This window comes from Bombina bombina, chromosome 6, assembly GCF_027579735.1.
Source record: "Bombina bombina isolate aBomBom1 chromosome 6, aBomBom1.pri, whole genome shotgun sequence".
NCBI classification, from domain to species: domain Eukaryota; kingdom Metazoa; phylum Chordata; class Amphibia; order Anura; family Bombinatoridae; genus Bombina; species Bombina bombina.
In genome coordinates, this window is record NC_069504.1 from 314,603,384 (window position 1) to 314,609,974 (window position 6,591).

The window sequence follows — 6,591 nt, forward strand, 5'->3', positions numbered from 1 at the left end:
TTGTAAGCTAAACAACTAACATATTAAAGTTAATAAACATTAATTAAAACCTACTGACCTATATTTTCTCCAAAACGAAGTTTCATAACGTTCTAAAAGTTATATCTTTTATTCGCCGATGATGTCACGTTATCCTGCCCACTATTTTCAGCACTGAGTGTTCAAAATACTTAAACCAATAACTTTGCGTTTAAAGCGCCATTTTGAAACCTAGGTATTGTAAACGGATTGGTACAGAGCAAAGGATACCCACAGAGTGGGTTTGGAAAACAATTAAATTTGCAGACAAGATTTCTGATATACGGTAGAGATATGTTAATGAAATGCTATTGATAAAAAGCGTATTTGGGGTAGTTAGTTAGTAACAGGCATAGAAAATATTTACTTACAGTGGCCCTTTAATACTTACAAGAACACGCAGTATCAATGTAGTTGTGGCTCAATCTCAATACTAGATAATAGTTACCAATGTTAGGTAGCTTTTAAATACAAATGTTGCAACTTATAATAGTTTAACTCTCTTGTGTGAGGGATCCGCGGTTTAAAACTGTTAGCTAGTGATAAGGTGTGGTGTATGCCTTTAAAGCTAATGACATTAACAGCTGTATGTCTTAAGGTTTGCAACCGATTGTATTCCCACTGTTATTTAACACCAAAAATAGGGTTATTGCCTTCAGATTTGTATGTCTATTGTTGCAAAGATTGTTAATTTGTATAACATGCTCTGACTCACTGTGTGAATCAGGGGTTCTGTGTCTACGAATTTGCAACAAAATTAATTACTGTATAAACTTAACACCTAAATAGGGTTATTTCCAGGAAGATTTTAAGCCGCCTATTGCAAAAGTTCTGTAGTATTACACACTCTGAATCACTGTATAACACCACCACCATTAAATATTGGCTCATTAAAGCAAAAAACCAATGCGAGATCCTAGAGACAGCTCCTACTATATAGGAAGCCAAAATAGATACAAGTTAGCAGATAAAAAGGTTTACAAGCTAAGCTTCAGAAAGGTCTCGTCTATAGAGGAGACCTGATTAACGTTTAACTGTCTATATACATTGAGATCATAACATATTTGGCATTCGATTATTGACTGAGTCAGCTTTCTAAAAGAATAGAGGTTCCATAACCTCGGGGTAGGGGCAAGAAAGAAAAAACACACAAAAACAAAAAACAAATTATTAAAATTACCAAAAAACTAATTATCCAATGTATTTAGAATAGTATAAGTCTGGTCCTGTCCAAATTACTCATGGATTCCTCCGCTTGAGTATTAGTTCCCAAGAGTAATGGATGGTGGACTCTCACCACCTTTATGAAAGAATATATAATGTATGCTTATCTGATATGGTGGTGAGAGTCCACGAGCCCCCGACCAGTGTTTTCTATCAATGATTGTTTTTTTCTGGCAACTGTTTAAGTATGCACCTCCTTTTTTCTCTGCTCTTTTTTGTACTGCTCGTATTTTCTTGTCCTACCTTCATCTCTTCTGGCATGGCTATACGTCAGACAAGTTTCCAGTAATGTAGGAGGGGTTTTAAGAGCTCTTGGAGTTTTGGGATCTTTGTCTCTTCCTAGTGGCCAGGAGTATAATTCCCAGGAGTAATGGATTGTTTACTCTCACCACCATGAAAGAAATGAATTTATTAGGTATACATATTTATATATATATATTGGCCAACATTTTGTTTTTAACAATTTGCTCTAATTCAATACTTTTATACTTTTGGTAAGGTGAAAGTTCAAGCACCACCATTCATTATTGTAGTACCTCAAAGGTGCCAATTGCCTTGAATTTACATGTCCAGTGTTCTACCCAGGACAAAAAAGAGGATAGAGAAGAGTTAAAAAAATAAATAAAGCAGTAATAGGTGGCAGAAGGTAAAGTCCATCAGCAGTAACACCCTATATCCTAGATTTTCAATTTTTTGTACAGAGCATGTGGGAATAATAGCACAAATGACCAGAGCCATTGAAGAATGAGTCATTATTGCGGCCTTTTTAATTAGTAAAGGGACATGATACTGTCAGGATTTAGATAGGACATGCAATTTTAAACAACTTTGCAGTTTACTTCTATTATCAATTTGCTTTGTTCTCATTGTATATTTTGTTGAAGGGAAAGCTCAGGAGCAGCAATGCATACTGGGAGCTAACTGGTGATTGGTAGCTTACACTTTTATTATCAAATTTCTTTTGTTCTCTTCGTATACTTTGTTGTAAACCTAGGTCCATAGGTGCTCAGGATCATGTATGTGTAATGTGTATCTAGCCCTGTATAGTAGCAGTGTTGTTGCAGACACTGTCTGCTGCAATAAAAAGCTAAAGGCATGTGCACCCTTTGGAGCATTCCTATGTTTATTCTTCAACAAAGAATACCAGCAGATTGAAGCAAGTTTTATAATAGAAGTAAATTGGAAAGTTGTGTTTTTTTTAAAAGCATGTGTTATGTTTAGGCTTGCCAGCTGTCGTTCAAAAAATACTGAAAAAATCTGTTAGTGACTGGGCACAATGGCAGGTATGGCCACACAATACCTCCCACCCCCCAAAAAAAGCTCTACCTTGGTCCCTAATCTTACGCCTACATGTATATTTCTCACAACTGGACAGTGATTTCACTCCTTGGCTGCCAGTGACATACAAATTAATAGTTTTACCTATTTTACCTATTCAGATGCCAGCAACACATGTAAACAGAAGTGATATATCAGCTCCATATTTGTACTGTGTTGATACATAGTTGGCCTTATACATTTACATGTCCAGTTTAAAAAACTGGACATTTAAGTGTCCGGTATTTTTCTGACAGCCTGCTAAAATACTGGACAGTCCGGTTTAAAACTGGACACCTGGAAACCCTAACTGTTTAAATAATTAAACTTTCATTTTGATTCTGCTCTGCCTTTAATAAAACACTGCTGATAGTTTCTTATCTTATATCTCTTAGCTGTCACCTCTTTCTTATCTACCTGAAGTGCACTACCTTGGAGAATTTCAGCTGGAGAACAACTTGCTGAAACCCCTGTGGCAGAATGAGCACTGGATTACAATGTGAAGTTATTTTTATGTACTGAAATTATATGCTTAGATTAAGAAGATGTGAACAAAAGAAAATAATGATATATTCAAAGAACGGTTCTTATTATCATTAATGGTTCAAATATGCAGAGCTGAATGAGATAGAACCAACCACTATCTGTTTTGTTAGATCTGTTTTACTGTAATATATTAGACATATTTAAGTATTTAATGTGTATTTATTTTATGAAGTGTGAGTCATTTATTTATGAAGTGTAAATGGTTATAAATATGATTTTTATAAAAAAATAAAAGCTAAAGTTCATTATGTCTATGTGGGAAGACCAGACAATATATTGTCAGTAATGTTTGTATCTTTCCATTTCACTGTTTTTACAGTTTTTTTTGGATTGTAACAGTCAGACTAGTACTGTATGTTTAGCAAAGCTAGATGCTACAACATGTTTCTCCTAAGAACCTCTTACTCAACAGCTGAATACCTGCCTCTGGATATGTACGGTATTGGTGTAACCTGGATATGGAGCCAGAACTTACATTTGACCACAGGCGCTACTGTATGTCAAACACTTGCGTAGAAGCACTGTGACGGCTCTTCGTTAAATGAACTGTTTACATGAGACAATAGCAATCACCGAAACAATAAAAGAAAACAAATCTTTGTTAAACAAAGTCATTAAATATGTAACCTGTGGACCAAGAAAAAAACTTTATTTACTAAGAACCACTTTTCTCTTGCTCTTTCTTCTCTGTTTTGATGCCAGCATAATCCAACAACTAGATGCTTAAGAAACCTATGTACAAAATATCCCATTCCTTTTATCAAGGTAACGGGCATTAGGAATTTGTTTTTGTTTTATAAATTATTTTTTTTTAATCATCATTATTTTTTTTAGCCAACATGGCCTTGTTATGACTTCCCAGAAGTTCTATATATTGGAAGAAATAACTGAAAGACACAATGGTTGATATTTGCTTTATGTTTGTGTGTTATATACACATATACGCACACAGTTAATGTAAGCTCATACCTAAAATATTATCTGCTGTGACTTTATCTGTTGTTGCAACCGTTGCTTATTATTTAATGGTTTTCGCAGGAATTTTCAAAGTAGGCATTAATTAAAATTATTTCATTACTTGCATCATTCCTGCTGCTTAATTTTAGATTGAAAAAACGGAACTGCCTTTTAGTTATTCCTTTGGGCGACTGCACGATCAAAACCATTTACTTTGTTGTCAAAATATTTTAACCAATGAAAGGTGAAAGTTTATGGTGACAAATGTTTTTCCATCCATTGTCAATAAAAAGGGAAAAAATAAAAATTCAATTTGGTTTTTATAAGTTTAAAAAAATTATAATAATAATAAAGAATTTCATACACAAGAAAGGATTAAATCCGTTCACCAGAAAGGCGTACTAGCTTGATGAAAGTCTATTGCCATATTTTGTAGAGTTGAAAGATCATATAACTTTGCAACAGATATGATGTATGTAGCAAATTGCAAACATAAATTATGTGAGCTATAAAAACAATGCGCTTTGACAGCTGATAAAAATAAACCCTTTTTTTCAAGATGTTTTACATTTAAAAAAGTTTTGATGGAGAGTTAATAGGCATGTGTTATTTCTGGTTTAGTTATTAATTGTACTAATGTACAGTATAACAGTTTCCCTCTGCTTCTAGCATTCATTTAGTTCTGACATTAGATATATAAGAACATAAGTGCATCTACAAATAACATTGTTTTGCCCATGTTCAGTAGAGGACTTTTGCTGCAAAAATAATTTGACAGTAAATCTTAAAGGATCAAAAACAAAAAGATTCCAGCCTCCAAAATCAATAAAAGACCTTTATTCTTCCATGTAGGGTCCCAGAACACACATACAATGTTTCAGGCCTGCACTAGGCCCTTAGTCATGTATACTTAATTATACAAGTTCCTGTCTTTTATACCTCCATCTGTTTACATGTTCACATGGGAGAATTTTTTTGCACAATAGTGACATCTTATGGATGTAAACCATATTGCATCCAATTTTGTTCTTATTTAATGCTCCAATGTGAATATTTGTTTTTTTGCATTGCAAAAAAGCATTAAAAACATTATAAACCAATATATACACAATTTAAAAAGATGAGCACATAATATTATCAACAGAATAACCTAAGGTGGAGAGGAATATTTATCACAAATTGAAAAAAAATCAGTAAAAGTTACAATGTCATTATAACTAGAAAGAACATACTCTGGTAATAGCTCCAACCTAAAGGACAAATTTACCTATAATTAATGGCCAATCTATACTTGGTATAGAATTAAAACCTCAATATCTCATATGGAACTATTATTCTAAATTTTTCTATCCTTAAAGGATATTATATAAATAGGCTCCAATCGAAATCCTTATTGAGGCATTTAGGGATAAGGGCCTCAAGTTTGTGAATCCAGAACATCTCTCTGGTTTTTAGAAGATGCTCTCTATCCCCTCCCCTCCTGGGTTTGTCCACTTGTACTATAACCTGAAATCGGAGCTGACTTATATTGTGACCCATAGAGAGGAAGTGGGAGGACACTGGAGCATCTTTATTGCTTCTTATATTTAATTTGTGCTCCGTTATCCTCTCCTTTACCTCTCTACAGGTCTCGCCAAGGTAAATAAACCCAAATGGACATTTGATTAAATAAATAGCAAAGGTTGCTCTACATGTTAGATATTTATTTATTTTAAATTTCTTCCCACTAGTTGGATGATAGAAGAATTTATTTACCTTTTATCATTGATCTACAATTATTGCAACTAAGGCATGGATAACATCCATCCACTTTTTCTTATGCCTATTGTTTGCTGAACACTCTTTTTGCCGCTACCTATATCTGTATGTACAAGCATATCCTTAATTTAAATATCCTCTAAATTAATTGACTTGAGGATTGCATTCTCTCAATATGTGCCAGTGTTTTTTCAATATACCTGAAATTCTCTTACTCAGTCTATTGAACTGTGTCACAAATATCATATTTCTTTCTTCACATTTATCCTTTTTGGTTTGTCCAATTTCACTGGATACAGCCTTAAAGGGACATTAAACACTAAATACAAGCTAGATAGAATGATGCATTCAAAGAAAAGATTAGTCCATGACTAACATGTAGATGTATTTTTTAAAGTTTCATTAGTTGTTTAAAAAGTGACAAAATAAGTGTAAAGTTTTAGTGTCTATAAAACACTGGGAGCTGCCATGTTGTAACTTGTGTTACCTTCTCTGCTGTGGCCAATTAGGGACAGTTATACATAGGTCACTAGAGTGTGCAGCCAATGGCTGTGTGGAATAGAACAGTGTTCTGCACTTCCATTTCTAACAGGAACGGAAAATCTCACAATTTCAGAATGGAATTACAGGCAAAGAGGACAAAATAAATAATGAAAGTATATTGCAGAGTTGTTTTATATATACAATTTATCATTTTATATTACCATCTCAAAGTGTTTAATGTCCCTTTAAGTAGTTCTGATATTAAAGTCGGTGGATAGTTCCTGGCAA

The 6,591-nt window shown here is 33.7% G+C and overlaps 1 protein-coding gene across 1 annotated transcript in view; it reads left to right on the forward strand.

Annotated features, from left to right (window-relative positions):
* PPFIA2 (PTPRF interacting protein alpha 2) overlaps nt 1-4,620 on the forward strand; it is a 728,675-nt gene extending 724,055 nt beyond the window's left edge. Inside the window, exon 30 of the mRNA XM_053716934.1 lies at nt 2,955-4,620. The gene's annotated coding sequence lies outside the window, so the exon portion shown is untranslated. The remainder of the gene's footprint in view (nt 1-2,954) is intronic.
* The last annotated feature ends 1,971 nt before the right edge of the window (nt 4,621-6,591 follow it).